We start from the raw sequence: 18,625 nt of genomic DNA, 5'->3' as shown, positions 1-18,625 counted from the left end.
TTTGTTTCGGACATCAGTTTAGCTAAACCTTGTCCCTTTATCAGCTTGGTTGGTTTTATTTCTATGTCATATTCAAGGATGTTTGCAATCCACTTACCTCTTTTGCCTTCTAATCCTTCTTGGGTCAATATGTCTTTAACAGCAGCGTGTGGGACATAGGCAATCACGTGTGAATATAAAATATACACCCTGAAATCCTTGGTGGCCTTAACAAGCGCGTAGGCCTATTTTTCCATTATTGGGTACTTCAAAGGGGCATCTCTTAAGGCTCGGCGGAAAAAAGCAATTGGTTTTTCAGCTCCCTGTTCATCCTTTTGCAAAAGGATAGCGGCTATGGTGTGATCAGATGCAAATGAAAATATGATAAAATCTTTGTCAAACTGTGGGCTGGTTAGGACAGGGGTTTGGGTTAAGGCTGTTTTGATACTCTCAAATGCTTGCTTGGTTTCTAGAGACCATTTTACCTTGGCATCCTTCTTTAACATGTTGCTTAACAGTCTTATTAATTTAGCCAGATTTGGCTTCTTAAGAAGTTGATTTTTCCAAGGAATGCTTGTAGCTCTTTTATGTTTATGGGGAATGGGATTTGGAGGATGGCTTGTATTCTTTCAGGATCAATTCTGATCCCATCCTTTGATATGATGTGGCCAAGTAATTTGCCTTCTTCAAGGCCAAACAGAGACTTCTTGGGGTTCAAGGAAATGCCATATTTCCTGCATGTTATGAAAATTTGCCTGAGATGCTTGAGGTGTTCTTCATCAGACTTGGAAAATGGGGTTAAGTCATCCAGGTAGACAACCAGGAAATCATGTATTTCTTTGGCGAAAGTGATGTCCATTGCTCGTTGAAAGGTTGCACCAGCGTTTTTATGTCCAAATGGCATCTTTACATATTTGAATGTTGCCCAGGGTGTAGTAAAGGCAGTTTTATCTTGATCGTCTGGGTGAACAAGTATTTGGTTGAAACCCAGAAAACCATCTAGTAAAGAGATTCTAGATGAACCCACTACTCTCTGCAATATGTGGTCCATTTTGGGCAGAGGATAGTGGTCTTTTAAGGAGACTTGATTTAAATTTCTGAGATCTACACAAAGTCTAATCTCGCCTGTCTTTTTTCTCGTAGGGACAAGATTGGATACCCATTCGAAGAATCTGATGGGTGCTATAATGCTTGCTTCAAACATCCTCTTTACTTCCTTCTCAATCAAGGGAAGAAGAATGGGGTTAATTCTTCTAAGTTTCTGCTTGAAGGGTTTCTGGTTTGGTTTTAAAGAAATGGTGTGTTGGATCACCGAAGTATCATAGGATTTCAGATCTTCATAGCTCCAAGCAAATACATCTTGGAATTCATTGAATAGGTCAATGTACTTGGGCTTTTGATCAGGTGGCAAATTTTTGGACAGTTTGATCATTTTTGGCTTTTCTGCTGTCCCAATGTTATGTTCTTCTATCTCAGTGTTTATGGGTTGCAATTTTGGTTTTCTGGGAACGTCATTAGAGTCAAACATGTCTTCTAGCGGGGTTAGACCAACAGGCAAAAAATTGTCTTTCAAGTCAATGACCTCTGCTTCTGTTTTGTCTATTTCTTCTACTTGTGTTTGTTTTAGCTGTTCTATGTTTTCTTTGTCAAAAACAGTCGGTCTCATGATTTGCTTGATTGTTGTAGCTGTTATATCTTGCTGATTTTCAGTTGTTAGGTGTTCTAGATCTGTCATAGCATCCATGTCAATGTTGATACTTGAAAACTCATGCTCGAGGGTGAGGAAATTATTAATCTGGGCATCATTTTCGAATACTTGCCAGTCTTTAACGTTATTTGGGACTATAGGCCTATGTTTTATTTCAGCCGTGAAGTGATGATTTGGGGCAAAAGGAAGTTTACATGTACTAGCAAAGGTGGCTAGGCTGTGTGCATTAATGTTGTGATTTCTGGAAATCTTGTCAAGCTTCAATTCAGTGAATGTCTAGAGTATGTTAGTATCAGCAGTCCTATAGGATCTCATTCTATTGTCATTGGTAACAAAATTACCTTTCATCTGTTGTATAACTAGGTCAGAGTCACCCAAGATAGACACTTTTACAGCTCCTAGAGTTTTTAGCAGTTTAAGGCCTAAAAGCAGAGCCTCATACTCTGCCATGTTATTTGTGCATTTGAAATTCAGTCTGTAGGCATGTCCTTCTGCATGGTTATTGTGTGTATTGTGAATCCAAACACCTGCCCCTGCTCCTAACTTGTTGACAGAGCCATCAAACTCTAAGTACCATGTGATTTCTTGCTTATGGTCAGTACTAAGGGTTTGAGCTGTTTCAGGATTGGGCAGATCTAAAATTTCTGTTTGGGGAGGTTCTTGTAACATGATGGCTGCATTTGCTGTTTTGACAATTTCTTCCATGTGGGTAACCGATTCTTCATTGATACGTGTGTCTGTTTCTAAAACCAGCGGTTTATCATCAGTGGGCAGATTTATTTCATCATTAAATAAAATGAAAGAATCCATATCGGAATGGATTGAATAAATGGGAAAATTTTCAGGCTTACTTTCACTACTTACTACATACTTCATGAGCATTTCTCTGTACAGTCTCTTTGGTTGCCCAAAGACTGAAATAGTAGCGTAGGAAAGGTCTAATTGAAGGGATCCTTGGAGCTTTGCTCCCCATGATCTTGACAGGAGCATACCGTACTTTGGTGGAATGTCAGCGACCACTACATCCATGAGGATGGTCTTGTTGGGATATTGGACTAAAGAGACACACAAGTCTTTGATGAGGCCTAAACATTTCACTTGACTTGAGTCAAATGAGTACAGATCTTTGTAAGGTCTTGTAACATCAAGATTCAGTTTTTCCATAACTGCTTTGGGCATAAGATTATGCGATGCCCCTGAGTCAAACATAGCATTGTGCAAAACTTTGTCATGTATATGCAAACTGACATAAAAGGGTGGGACAGGTCCATGTGTTGATTTTCCGTTAACTTCTGGGCCAAATAGCAGCTCTGGGGTGTCGTCTAAAACATTTACATCATCCTTAACCTCTGGCATTTCAAGTGATCTTTGAATTTGTTGCCTATATACATTGTGTTTTGCAAGTTCAGATAGAGGGATGGCTATATTGAGTTTTCCTATCTCTGCCTCTAAATTAAAGGGCTTTTCTAGTGGAGTCTTGCTGTTGATAATGGCAGTTTTTTCCCTTTCATTTGCATTCTTGGCAATCTGCTCTTGTTTATCAGCGTTATGGGAAATTTCTGCTTGCAGTTTTTCAACTTCAGGAAAGTTTTTGGGAACCCTGTTCGAGCTTTCTTTCGAGGAAGAAGGTGGCAAAAGCTGATCAACATAAGGCTGCGTGTCGGTTATGTCTTCCACAGTCACTTGATGCGAGTTTGATGCACTTATATCAGTTGGTTCTGTTACAACAGCTTTGTTTTTAATCTTGTTGGGCTGTTTGCTTTCTTTTGTTTTGCTAGGTTCGGAAATGTCAACGGTCCTAGTTCTCAGTTTATATTGTTTGTGTACTTCGTACACAGCAGTATCATAACCTTGTTTAAAATCAAAAGACTCACCAATTTTAGTTTTAAATTGATTATAGTCATGTTGATTCTGGTCTTCTTGTGTCAGAAAAGTTTGATGCTCACCCTTTAGATCCATTAAGTTCATGTGATCGTCTTCTGTTTGATTACCAGAGGTGGATCCTTCTACATAGTTGTCTTGGAAAGGGGGTCTTATATCATGGTCTTGGTTAGGCCTACCAGCATTTGTGTTCTGCGTTCTCCTAAAATTTGGGTTTTTTATGGTATTAGACTGTTGTCCTTCCCATGATGCTTTTCTCTCAACATTTTCTACTCTTTCTCCCAGTCTTTGCAGGCCATTGATGATAGCATCAAGCTTCTGGTCAAAGGCTGAGGGTTCTTCCTTAAAGGTAGTTCTTCTTTTGGCTCTAGCTCTATTTCTCTTAGCAATTAAATTGGCTTCTACGGTGACAGCAACATTTTGTGCGTCTGCAAGAGTTGCAGGGGCTCTTTCTTTCAACTGATATGCCATATCAGGGTCAAAACCATCCAAAAATTTATACAAAGCAAGGTCAGGTGGAGGTCTTAAGTTCTGTGGTATTGCTTTATATATTTTATTGAATCTTGCACAGTACTCCAAAATAGTCTCTTGAGGGCCTCGTTTGATCGTATCATATTCAGCTAGTATGTGAAAGGGGTCTTTCTTTTTCTCCCATCTGTTGGTGAAGGATTGATAAAGCTCATCTGGGGTGGTTATGGAATTTGCAGCAAGTGATCTGAACCAAGTTCTTACATCACTTGTCAAACTCTGAACAAAAATTCTCATTCTTACGCTATCATCGTCTATCTCATAGTTTTCAAAATAATCTTGCATCTTTTTGGTATGCTGAATGGCTGTGAAAGGACCGGTGCTGTCAAAATATGTGATTTTAGATTGGTACTCTTGAGGTAAAGCCCCAGCATTGGCAGGTAATTGCAGGGGTGCATATCTATTAGCCATATTGGCAGGTATAAGCGGAACAACGGGGATAAGTGGAACAACTGGAGTAACAGGGATAACAGGAGTAACTGGAACACTGGAAACAATAGTGGTGTCAGTATGTTCAGTGAATGAAGGTGTGGAAGGAGTACTACGGGATGTAGATGATGAACTGATGGAAATAGGGGTTGAACGGAACAAAACATTGACAGGAGTCGGAAAACAGCTAGGGTAAGTTGTTTCAGGGCTCAAATCAGCAAAATTTTCCTGTCTTTCTTGCTTCCTAATGATTTTGGGGATTATGTTAGGGTTTTCAAAAACAACTAGAGGGTTGGGATTTGGATTTGACCTTGTATATTGTGGATTTTTCTTGGGAGCTAGCTTCTGAATTGTTTTTTTGGCTATTTTTCCTGGGAATGTTTTTGTAATTGACAAGGGACTAATTAAAATATGGGACGGCTCGTTTGTGACTTAAAACTAGCATGAAGATTGACTGAAGTAGCATTTATTTACTCCTGTTAATGCAAAGAAAAAATAGTCTCAAAGGCTTCCTCGCAAACATTTAGGCTTCATCTGTAGTTTTAAGAGATAAACAACACTTGGAAAGTTTGATTTATGGTCTTGGAAGAGCTTTCTTACCTTCTTTGTGAAACTATCTGAAATTATCTGAGGTTTGTCCCGAGTGGAGTCACCATTATGTTATCACTCAGGTTGTCCTTAAGCTCTGGAAAAGGATATGGCCGAGGTAACCACAGACCAACTTTGGACTGCAGGTTCTAGCCAACCTGCAATCAGAGAGGGCTCTGTCTTTAAAGATTTAGCTTTGTTGAAAAGGATTTTAGGCTAGGTCTCGAGTTCAGAGGGTTTTTGTTTTGTTTTTGGTGGGAAAATTGATGTCTTTAGATAGAGAGGCAAGGCATAGTCTGGAAGTTTCAAACCATTGGGTGTGGAGTCGAGGAGTGTGACTGCTGGTGCTTTCACTTGGTCACAACAGAGGGAAAATGGAGCAAGACAGCTGCGCAGGAAACAATGTTTCAGGTCTAAGTGATGGAAAGAAATGCTAAGCGATGAGAGGCAGTTAAGAATCTCTCAATCAACTTAGCAGAGGGAAGTAACAGAGCGCTACCTAGGGGCAGTTAAGAATCCCTAGATAATTGGCAAACACAGGTGAATTGGGGTAAACATGAGCCAGAAGGAATTCATATTCATAACCAATTCATTCAGAGGAAAACATAAAGAAACAACAGAAATTGAGCATAGAGAGTATTTAAACTAATTCTAAGCTATTCTTTCTTTCTGCTATTTAGACAATGATAACAATAAAAACAGAGGTAAGATGCACTTATTGTTTTAGGCTGCAGCACAAGAATTCCATCTTCAGTCTCCAAAACATTCATTTACAACAAACAATTTACTCTCCAAGATTTCTGCAATCTTTGATTATAGAAACAGTCAGGTATACAGTGCGGGTCTCTAGTGAAAATTCTCAATTGACCAACCCTTAAAACTATACAAAGGGTGGTATATATAGGTAAAAACTATCTACAGAGTTCCTTTACTACATCTTGACCTAATCAGGTCATAAAGAATAATTAATTTACCTACTCCTATCTGAAATAAATGCATGATAATATCTCAGGCTACGCTGGGGGCGGCCGTATCAAAACTGAATAACTTATGTAGTCCTTGGTGGCTTGGTGTAGGTGCTTCTGAAATAAATGTGCGTGGGTTTCTGCTTCTTTGTTGTCCTGTGGCTTTGAATGCCTTAATTGTGATTTGAAGGCAAGGATGGGCTTATGCTGCCTGATTTGACTTTCTGGGGGCTTCATTAATGTATAGGTGCCTTGAGCCACTGAACAAAATCTTTTCTGATACTCTTTGGCGTCCTTTCTTCCTCTGATACTCTTTGGCAATAAATTGATGTTGTTCTGATGTGCTGTGGGTCTTATTCACAAATTAATGGTCGTTGTTCGGCCTCTATTTCTTTCAAAACTGTTTTCTACTCCTTTCGGTATGCTTTGCGAAGAAAACAGGTCATTTTTGTGCCTTTGAGGCTTCCTGGGGGCTGCATAATGAAAAGATTCCCTGAAGATTCTCCATTTCGGCCTAAAAAATCCTGCGATGAGCGCAAATCGCTCATCAAAAACTGCCTCAGAATTGGATTTCGGGGCTCCGAAGTGCGATTTTTTCTCCTTCGCGCCAAAAGAGTGCTGATGAAGTCAGCATGTCGTCAGCATGATGTGACGTTGTACGGTAGGTGACATCAGCATGATGACGTGGCGGGATGACGTCAGCATGACATCATCATGTACGGACGGTGACGTGGCATGACACATGGCAAGGGGCCACGCAGGCAGGTGACTCGACATGTGACTGGGTAGGGGGGGTGACGTGAGCGGTGACTGTGCATGTGACGTGGGGTTTACGTCACCAGGGAGGGCGATAAGCGATATTGTGGCGCACCGCTTTTTGGGGATGGTGGTTTCTTGGGGGGGCCTCCGCCATAGCTCAGAAGGTGACACGTGGCAGGAGGTACAGCGGTAATACTGCCCATCTCCCGGACACTAACCTTCGGGCGTTTCGGCGATGGGGCGGCCTGCCAACCGTTGATCTGCGAGGCGGGGAAACGGACGGCTAGCGGCGTTGGCGAGGCGTTGGCGGGTTAGTGGGCAGGGATATTCAAGGAATATTCTCTTTTTAATAAAGCGCGCGGGGGTTTTAAACTATGGTTTATATGGGTTATGGGGGTTATAAACAGGCGGAGTATGTTTTTTGCGCTCGGGTCTTTAGGGTAAGGGGTAAAATATGGGTTTTGAGCGCCAGTTTAAGATTTCATGTACAGAACTTTGGTTTGGGTGCAAAATAGGGTGTTTTTGGGCTAGGGGGGAGGTTATTAATCTGGCCAGGTGTCAGATTAATCCTTGTTATGACTCGAATGGGCTAAAAATAGCCCCAAATGGACTATTTTTTCCCCGGACTTATAAAAATATGGCTATATTGCCAGGGAGGGGATATTTACATAGGGGAGTTATATGTACATAGCTTTAGTAGGGGAATGGGAAAACTGATAGGGAGTTATATAATACTGTTAGTAGTTACTATGAAGGTGACTAGCAAGCGCTAAGGTCAGGGACCTTAGGCTGAATTTGGCGAAAAGAACTTGTAGAGAAATGAACTCCTTGAGTGAAGCAAATCTTCACCAAGGCAAATGATATGGATGATGATGAAGCTAAGAGGAATCAAGCAGATCTTGACCTCTTTGGGGAGTTAGTAAGTGACTTGGGGAATTAGAAGAAGGGGAAGTTAGTAATGTCCAGTTCTGAGCTCTTCTGAATAAAACTGCCTGCACTGATCTGAAAAGATAAAACAGTTTGAAACACAAAATTGATCATGAATCACCATTCTGCAACCACAGCTACCTACCCAGCCTACTTTCCTAACATTTTTTCTTCTTTTCTGATTAGGGTGCACTTAGACTTGCAGACCCAGATTTACATTTTTTTCTTTTGAATGTTTCCTATCTAAATCTACACTTATTTCTGCCAGGGCCCAGATTAAACAGTTGCGTCCCTTTGATTCTCTACCTATCTACAAATTTTCCAAGATTAAATTGTTTGGACAGATGCATTCTCTATATTCTACAACAGGAAATTGAAGCCTAGGGAGACCAAGATTAAACTGTTTGGACCTCCCTTAAATGAAGAATTCTTCAGAACTGGAACAACTCATCAAAATGGAATCTCAGCAGTGGCATTTGGACTAGCACACTATCATGGTATCTTCTGTAAATATGGAACACTACAGCTTGCCAAGTATGACATATTTGGCATGTAAAAATGTCAATCATGAAAGATGAAACCTGTTGCAACAGGAGGCTAACAGGTTATACGGGTCTTTTGAAAAAGGAAGTACCCTTTGTCTGGGATCAGGTTGCGCAAGCTTCCTTTGATGCTTTAAAAGAATCCCTAATGAAAGCATCATTAATGTACGCTCCTGATTATCAAAAAGACTTTAACCTGTATCAGGCTGCAGCGGATACAACCATCGCAATGGTTTTAGTTCAAGAAGACAACGGAATTGAACATCTTATATATTATTTAAGTAAGAACTTAAATGATACAGAAAGTAGATATTCTTATGTTGAAAAGCTAGCGCTCGCAGCTGTTCAAGCGATACAGAGATTTCGACACTATGTCCTCTTTCGAAAAACTACCATTCTATCAGATTGCAACCCCATGACTTATATATTGTCATGACAGTTGCTAGGGGGAAAATATTCAAAATGGATAGCAATTCTACAAGAGTTTGATCTGGAATTTGTAAAATCCAAGTCAAAGAAACCTCTAGTTTTTGTGGGATTATTATGCGATCTCCCATCGTCGTCCAACGATGAAACATCCAAAGAAACAATCGTGGACAAAAATTTGTTTCTGATATCTTCAAGCAATCTGTGGTATGGGGATATAATCATTTATCTCCAAACCCAAAAATATAGGCCAAATACCTCTCGCTCCGAACAAAAACGTATTCGATACCAAGCAAAATACTACATGATCGTCGGTGATACACTATACCGTCGTGGTATCGATACGGTTCTGAGAAGGTGCCTCACCCATGAGGAGGCCGAAAAAGTCCTGAATGATTGCCATTCAGGCGCGTGTGGGGGGCATCAATCCGGTTATGCTACAGCACAAAAAAATTTACGAGCAGGATACTTCTAGCCAACAATGTTCAAAGATTGCATAACCGCAGTCAGAAGTTGCCATGCTTGTCAAATTTTCGATAGCAAAACCAGAAGACCACCCGCACCTCTACAGCCAATAGTTGTTGTCGGGCCATTCGCCAAATGGGGCATCGATTTCATGACATGTAACCCCACCTCGACCGGGGGGCATGGGTATATCATAGTCGCAGTTGACTATTTTACCAAATGGGCCGAGGCGATGCCTACATTAGATAATACTGGTGAAACAACTGCCCTCTTCTTTTTCAATCATGTAGTCGCCAGATTCGGCATCCCACAAGCTATAGTCACAGATCATGGATCACATTTTCGCAATCACATGATGGTCGAATTAGCTGCCAAACTAGGGTTGTCTCACGACAGCTCTACTCCATATTACTCGCAAGCCAACGGACAAGTTGAAGCAATCAACAAGGTCCTGAAGCGCATGCTACAAAGGATGATTGAAGTTCACAAAAGAAGTTGGCACCTAATCCTGTACTCAGCCTTGTGGGCTTACTGAACATCATTAAGGAATGTGACCGGGTTTACACCTTTCCAACTGGTATATGGCCTGGAAGCAATCTTACCAATCCAGTGTGAAATCTCGTCCCTCAAACTCGCAATTGACCTTCTCCCCGGAACTTCAGAAGAGGAGGCTCGTTTCTTGGAACTAATCCAATTGGATGAAACCTGTCATGATGCTGCTTTGGCTAATGAAGCCCATAAGAAACGAGTCAAAGCGCAGTTCGACAAGAATGTCAAACCCCGTGTCTTCTCAGAAGGTGACTTGGTCTTGCTTTATGACCAAGAATCCGATAAATTGGGGGTAGGTAAATTCAAGTCTTTATGGATAGGCCCCTATATTTTTAAGTGAGTGTTAGCAAAAGGAGCCTACGAGTGAATGGATTATGACGGAATTCCACTGGCACAACCTCGTAACGGGTTGTACCTCAAGCATTACTATGCGTGATTCAGTATAGTAACCTGTATGCTTTTCTTATGTTTTTGTTTTCGATAAAGTGTTTGTTTTGGTCAAGTAATCCAATTTTTACATTTATTGTAGATGTCAAACCTATTGGAGTCATGTGTTGGATATGCCGACAGAGCGAGTCGTAGTTCGTGGAACCTATCTTCCGCGGCCTGGGCAACTTTTGATCCAAGCGGTGAGTTAGTAAGTTTCAGAGGGGTATGTATTGGTCGATCAACGAATAACATCGTTGAATATAGCGCGTTGATAGAACTTCTCTCTGATGCCATCACACATGGTATACGCCATCTGATTGTCAGGCTAGACTCACAACTCGTCATACTACAACTCACTGGTATCTACTCTGTCCGAAATCCAGCTATTTATCGCATGTTCCTAAGGGTTAATATTTTGGAAAGACAATTTGATTTTATTCAATATCAGCATATTTCGAGAACCTTAAACACATTAACTGACTCATTGGCAAATTATGTGTTAGATAGACATTTGCAACATTTATAAAAAGAAGCATACCATCAATATTTGCATTTGGATCGTGTAACTTAACCAAAATAAAGCTTCGAAAATAAAAAATATATATATAACTTTTTATGGTTTACACATAACGTTCTGTAACCAAGATAAAATTGGTCAAATGAACAAAAACTCAGAACGCTAGGGGGCACCCTAGTCTAATGATGCTCGTGATAGCAAGTCACAGCCTGTGCGATCATGCGCAAGAGCCGAGTCCATCGTCTTGGCACACCAGTAGTATGCCGCTGCAACCTCAAGGGCAGCTCATCAGTCCTCACATCTGGAATACCAAGAGTGAGGCCCTCAACCTGTTCCTGTAATGCTGTGAGAGTCTCGGCCACATCGAAGTCGCGAAGGATAGCCCTTCCAACAGCCTCTCCTGCTGGGGCGGCAGCTGGCACTCTCAGGCATACTACTGGCCGAATGGGACCAACGTCTACATGAACACATGAGTTTGGTTAAGTCTTGACATAATAAAGCACAAGGACATTATAAAAGAAAAACGATAAAGAGGAATATGGTCAAAGAATTTACCAATGGCACCCCAATGTTCACCAGCCGTCAGTACTAAATCTGGATCACCCCGGAAGTCCATACCAACATATGGATACTCGGAATAAACCATCTCCTGACGATCAAACCACCCGAAGAAGGTATCAGAAAAGGAAATCTGAGACTGACCAGCATGCCTAGACATATGGTCGACCCATCTCTACATACGTGGTTCAGTCGGTGAAGGTAAATCGAGTGCAATATACTGCGACTGCATCAGTGGTATCTTTTCCAAGGCAAAGGCAGTCAAGATAGAACCATAACCAAAGTTCTTCAACCTCCCACTCTTCACCTTGGCCAACTGTTCTTTCATCACAAGAAGTAATGCGTCGCACCAGTTGAACACCTTCGGTTGGAGACATTCCAAGGCATACTGCATATAAGATCGGTTGGCTACATGAAGAGCCGCACCACCAGCCATCCTACCAAAAGTGAACAGAATAGTCCTGAGAGACCTGTCAGTGACATCACGGATGATGATCTTGCCATCCTTACTTGGCTGAGATCCCTCTCTGCAATACCGGCGAACATAATCTCTCACAGATTCACCTCCTCGGGCCGAACCTGATAAAGAGATGGGGGCACCCTGCCTTGACAAGCCAGTCAAGAAATAGATGTCCACTACAGTCAAGGGGATGGATTTGCCCCTAATCTGGAACACCTAGTTGGTAGGATCCCAAGCATCGAGCAAATACTGTAGCAAGTTGATCTGTTGTCTCATGCTAGAAATGCGGAAAAACTTCAGCAAGCCACAGTTCCGAAGTGCGTTTACTGTAACTGGATCATGTAAAGAAAGCATGTCCTATTCTTCATGCTCACGTTCTCACCATGTAATAGTCATCTTGCTCCAAAAATCTCTGAAAACAAACAAGAGAAGAGTTAGATCCTGATTTTGGTAAGAAACAGGCAAAATTTCCATCAAAAACTGTGCATAAAATTCCTTCCTTGCGCCCATCGCACCTACAGTAGTGCTATGGGTTCATTGTATGTCAAATGGCCAGTAGACAGGCCAACATCCAACGCACCTTTCGATACACAAAGGGTGCGCTGAAGCCAGGGCGAGTTTTTCAAACCCCAGAGGCTCAGAAAAACCAGGAATCAAGCTTAGAATGCAGAATGGAAAGCATGAAATGAAAGAGCTCAAGTTTAGCTCCTACCTGGTCCAGACGGTGCCAAGAATCGTCCACAAAATCTCCCGAAATCAACTGATGAAAATCAAGGGGGGAAAGCACCTCCAAAGCTCCAACAAACAAAAGTTCAAATGAAATGGTAAAATGAGAGGTAAAAGCACTTTTACATTACTTTTTATGTAGTTCGAAGTAAAATATTAGCGTTCTAACTCATTTTTCAAACATATATTGTTCATTTCTGACTAGTTTGATGAAGCAATGGAAAATGCAGTACAATCTTTGAAAGAACAAAGCTATTTATGGTAAAGTCAAGAAATGACCATTGCATCGAGCAGTTTAGCGCATAGTTCAAGCTCGTTAAAAAATAAACATAAGCCATGAGCAAATGTTTCCCCCAGCGTTTAAGCTCATTAAAAAATGAACTATTTCCTGGTAAATAACCATCTTGAATGTAGTACTTCAACCTTTAAAAGCCTTGGTCGTGTTCTCATCATCACCTCCACTCTGTATTGGCTGATCATTCACCTCCATTTGATTTTTTACCCCTTTTGAGGAACAACTGTGAAGAGTGATCTCACTAGCCATCCTTGTAACACTGCCGTGATTGGAACATTCCAAACCTTACCTGGAATCAACTGCTACCCAATTTTGTCACTCGTTCCTCAAAAGACGAGTCTCCTTTAAGCTCTTTTCAATTGACTCATAAAATATGAAAAGATTTTCGAGCCATTGGCCTCTCCAGCTCGTTGAAGGGACCGGAAGTGCTATCCCTCCTCTAAATTTTAATCCTTTTGGACCTGAGGGATTATTACACAAAAAGATTGAGCGCTTGTTTTGTTCGGCTCATTAAAAGTATCGAAAATTCATCCCTTCTGTATTGTTTTATACTTTTTCGGACTTAAGGGATTAGATGACGAAAAAGGAATTTTGGAGTTTCCTTCATGTTCCTTTTCAGACTCTCTAAAATTGAAAAGGACCGAGTTATCTTTGTCATTAAACTCGTTAAAACTTAATAGCGACAAACTTGTCCATAGCAGACAAGAATGAGTTTCACTATCGCTAGGCTCATTAAAACATAGCGATGGGTTTGCCCGAAGGGAAAATTATAGAACAAGCATATGTTATCCTCCTCAAGCTTGACAAAAATAAAGAGGTACTGGTCAGCAATGATTGGGTAAAATTGGGAAGAAAACTTGAAGAAACTTTGTTGGTAGCAAGTCACTCTTGAACATGACACTTTCACTCCGCATCCAAGTCGGGTTGGGTTGTTTCATTCACCAGCCACATCACCATGGTCCCATCACACCATCCACATTCGGGGTAATGCTACCAATCCATCATGTCAGTGTTGCCGATATGTTCAAGAGAAGTCATTCAGAGAATTCACCTGTGTCTCACCCACTACAATACATTTACAGTCCATTCTTTCATGACCGCCACCCTGAACCGTATGTCATCAGATCATTTTCACCTCCATTAAAATCATTTGCTCCGTTCCGTGTCATTGATGTGGGATTCATTAAGGCCCTCTATGACGGATCGCTTCTTGTCGACATCAACTCATTATCCAAGAAGTCGATCTAGGAACACCCCGTTTAGTACTTTGAAGCTTGCATGCCTCAATGGCAAGTTTCTCACTTCCGGCGATAGGTTTACATCAACGGCCTTCGACCGAAAGATTTTGCGTGGTGTTCGACGCCAAGTCCTTTATTCACACCATGTGAATTGTACTACAGTACCTTGAGGGTCATTATCATTATCGGTGATTCCTCTCGCGCCTGTTAACAGCTTACATCATTGGCTGGTAATCAGGTGATGTCTTTCCGTGTTCGACTCCAGAACATCTCTCACATGGATAGACTTGTACTTCGAGTGAAGATCGAATGAGATTGAAGAGCCCGGATCTAGTTTCATCCATCTGGGCTGCGATATATATTCAGGGAAATAAAGACATCAAATGTACATCATTGCTGCACAGATAATCATCCAATCAAAGGGATGATGGCTCTACCAGAATCATCAGTCTACACTCAGACGATTGTCTGTCCTATGTACATGAAAATGAATATATAAAACTAAGCATGGGAATTCCCGCCTTAGCTAGATCATGAAAATATTATGAAGATAATGTATTGTATTGTATCTTATTACAGGTCTCCTCCCAGCTTGAAAGAACTTCGGATCCTCATAATAAAGCATTGCACCCGACATCAAAAGATTAACAACCTCATGCTTTAGGGGGCAGCTGTTATAGACATTTTTGGGCACTACAACCCCAAGCATAAAATGTCCATAAACCAAGGGCTCCTAAGTACCTTAAAGTGTTGTTCTAATCCCTAAAGGAGCAAGGTCAACTGATTACAGCTTCTCCCAGAAGTTCTCCATGAAAAACTGCTCAGAACTGGTCAAAACAGGATCATTTCAGCTGCTCCATAGGCAAAGTGCATTGCATCTCACCTAAATACACTGTGTGGGTGCGTTGCATTTCAAAAATCCCTTCTATGGGGTGCGATGGGCGAGAAGTGACAAATGGCACTGTCATTCCGCGAGGTGGAGAGGCATGGAAACTTCTAGAAACTTCTCCTGTGACACTTGCCTCTCTGAATTCGACCAAGGATGAGTAAGAGATCATCAATCTCCAAGTGGAAGCAAGAACTATCAGAGGGAAGGCACTAATCAAATCACAAGCTGACTCATCTCCCTTACAGATATCTATATATGGATCCCTCATCCCAGAGATTCAGAGGCTAGAATTTTGCATATTATAAGGAATTTCTGTTGGTTTCTTGAGACAACATCAGATTGTTGGGTGATCTAAGCTTTGTATGAGGTGAAGAGGGGCTTCCTTGCTGAGAGGATGATGCTGGGTTAGAACAACTGGTTGTAACTCCCTTGGCTCTTTCTTGTTTATCAATAAAAGCTATTCAAGTTTTCCTCCATACTCTTGTGTCATTTATGTTTCCTGCATTTGTGTGGTCAATTTACATCTGATCCTAGATTGTTTATGATTATAGATCCATGTTCTTGTATAGTGCTATGCTACTGTGATCTTACAGGTACTCTGTGAAGCTGGGCGTGCAAGGGAACAAGTAGCGAAAGAATCTCAAGAGAGAGAGGAATCGAACTAGGAGATTAGCGCAAGACAGAGGTTGGTCTTCTTTGTTCTTCTCTCATCTATACTTCATAAAGGAAAAATGAAAGTAGCTTTACTTTGTTTGTTTCTAAGGTAACTATCACACCTTAGTGGGATAAGCAGTTCTGTGTAGACACTTTTCCCTGTAACACACCTACTCCTAATATATTCACCAAACCATCAAAGTCTAAGTGCCACCTAGAATCATGAAATATATTTTCACTATCAGGTTCTTTATGTTCTTGTTTGACAACTGTGTTATTATCCCTTTCAGTGTCTGAATTACATAAAATGAAAGAATCCATATTAGAATGTACAGAATAAATAGGATAGTTCCATGGTTTATCTATACAACTAACCATGTATTTCATTAAAGTTTCTCTATAAAGTTTTTTGGGGTGACCAAATACTGAAATTGTGGCATAAGATATGTCTAACTATAGGGATCCCTGCAATTTTTCTCCCCATGAGTGAGACAATAGCATTCCATACTTTGGAGGGATATCAACAACTACAATATCCATGACAATACTCTTACCTGGGTATTGAACTAGAGTGACACACAAGTCTTTTATTAGGCCCACGAATTTGACTTTACTAGAATCAAAGAGAAAATATATTTGTATGGCCTGGTTATATCTAAATCCAATGTTTCCATGATATCTTTAGGCATCAAATTGTGAGATGATCCTGAGTCTAACATAGCATTGTGTAATATTTTATCATGAATAATCAAGCTAATGTAGAAATTATGTAGGAACACCACCTTTTCCATGTTTTCCATTTACTTTAGGGCCAAATATTAACTCTGGTTGGTCATCATTTAGATTAACAGAGTCTTCTCCTTCATCTATATTCAGTGGCTCAGTGATTTGGGCTTTGTAGGAATCATTTTTTATCAATTCTGTTAAAGGAACTGATATTTTCAATTTGGAAATTTCAATTTGGATATTAAATGGAGTCTGTATTGTGCTTGACTGAATGATTTCTTCCTTGGAAATTAGAGTTTGTGTAGTTTTTTCTTTCTTATCTTCATTTGGTAGTTCAGTTTCTATTTGGGTGTCCACAGTTTTACTATTTTCAATTATTTGTTTTGGAATAGTTTGGGAAGTAGTTGAAATTTGAATAGCATCTGAAGCTTGGACGTCCTTTGAAATTTTAACAGCAACTGCTTTTTGAATATCAGCTAAAGTTTTAACAGTAGTATCTGTAATGTCTACAATTTTTGGACTGGCTGCAATCTTTGGAGTGAAAGTTTTTTGGGTTTCCCTAAAGAGAATTTGCAATGCTTTGGTTGCAGGAGCTCCTACTGTTTTCTTGGTATGAGTTTTACATCTTTATTAGTAGGGGCTTCTGCATTTTTCTTACTCCTAAGATTATATTGCTTATGAACTTCATTAATAGAAAATTCATAACCTTGTTTATAATCAAAGGACTCTCCCAATTGTAATTGTAATTGTTGTAACATGCATAATTATTGTTCTTCTTGTGTAAGAAAAATAGTATTACCATCATTGATTCCCATTAAGTTAATCTGAGTGTCTTCATCTTCTTCATTTCAGTGAGAACTTTCAGCATAGTTTCCTTGGAAAGGTGGTCTAATTTTTTGATTAGGTGGCCCTTCTCCAGGTTTACCAATGTTGGGATTCTTCCTAAAGTTTGGATTTCTTATTTCAAGACCTTGTTCTTGATTATCCCATTGTTGTTTCCTTTCCATAATTTCTAAAATATCCACTAAATTTTCTAAACTTTTAGCCAAAGTATCTATCTTAACATCTGAAGCGGGTGGTTCTTCCTTAATGGTAACTCTCAACTCATTCCTCATTCTATCTCTTTTAGTAAACAAGTTAGCTTCTACACTAACTGCATCACTCTTCATCTGTTCCAAAGTTGAAGGGTTTCTTTCTCTCAATTGGTAAGAAATATCAGTGTCAAAATCATTAGGAAATTTAATTACTGTTAAGTCTGGGGCAGGTTTCATATTTGCAGGGATTGCATTGTAAATACTGTTAATCCTAGTACAATAGTCCTAAACAGATTCATTAGGAGCTCTTCTAATGTTTTCATATTCATACAATATTTGTAAATGTTTTTTCTTCCTTTCCCATATATTGATAAACAATCTATGGAAAGCAGGTAAATCAACAATATGACCAATAGGTAAACCTTTAAACCATTGCTTGACATCTCCTGCGAGTGTTTGTGCAAATAATCTCTTTTTTACATCTTCTTCATCAATTTCATGTAATTCAAAGAAATCATTCATTTTATTTACATGTTGTTGTGCAGTATATTGCCCAGTACCATCAAACTGAAGGATTTTACTCTGATAGTCTTGGGGCATGGCATGTACTTGAACTGGTAAGGTCAAAGGAGCATATTTGGTAGCCATGGCTAAGATTATAGATTGGCTAGGAGGTGAAGTGGTAGTGCTTGAAGATGAACTTGAAGGGCTTACAGATGAGGTTGAAGTATTTGCAGATGGACATAAAATTCTGGGTTGAAGAGGAAGCTTGGGGATGAATGATTCTGTGGAATGAAGTGTAGTGGAAATAATAGATGAGGTGGTACTAAATAAAGATGAATTTACAGACATGAAGGTATGGTATAAGGATTAGGAGTAGTATCAATTACGGCAGCTAACTCAACTGACTATTGAAAATAAGCTTCATCTATGTTTCTGATCAAATTTGAGGTTAAAGCATTAGGTTTGTCAAAAGTGTCTAGAACATGTTGATCTAAATCAAGATGAATAGTATTCTTCTTTGATCCAATAAATTGAATAAAATTACGGTCTATTATAGTATTATGGACTGAAGTTTCAGATTTGGTATGAAACAATGAATGCTCAAATGATAAATCAAATTGAAGATCCTCTAAGTTTGATAACTCTCTAGGAACTAAATTTTCTTTGGCTAGCTAACTAATGCTTTCTTGACTTTATACTTTATTGTTTCTTCTCAAGATTTTTTCTGGATTATCAACAATTATAGCGGGGTTTGGATCTGGAAGTGCCTTGCTATAGTATGTTTTTTTGGAAGCCAGAATTTTAATTTCTTAACTTTTTAATGAAACCTTGGACAACATTAAATGGCCT

This window comes from Pinus tabuliformis, chromosome 4_1 (genome assembly GCF_031772625.1).
Source record: "Pinus tabuliformis cultivar Carrire ecotype Pingquan chromosome 4_1, CPIR1, whole genome shotgun sequence".
Lineage (NCBI taxonomy): Eukaryota > Viridiplantae > Streptophyta > Pinopsida > Pinales > Pinaceae > Pinus > Pinus tabuliformis.
The sequence above is the reverse complement of the archived record's forward strand: the minus strand, read 5'-3'. Positions refer to the sequence as shown.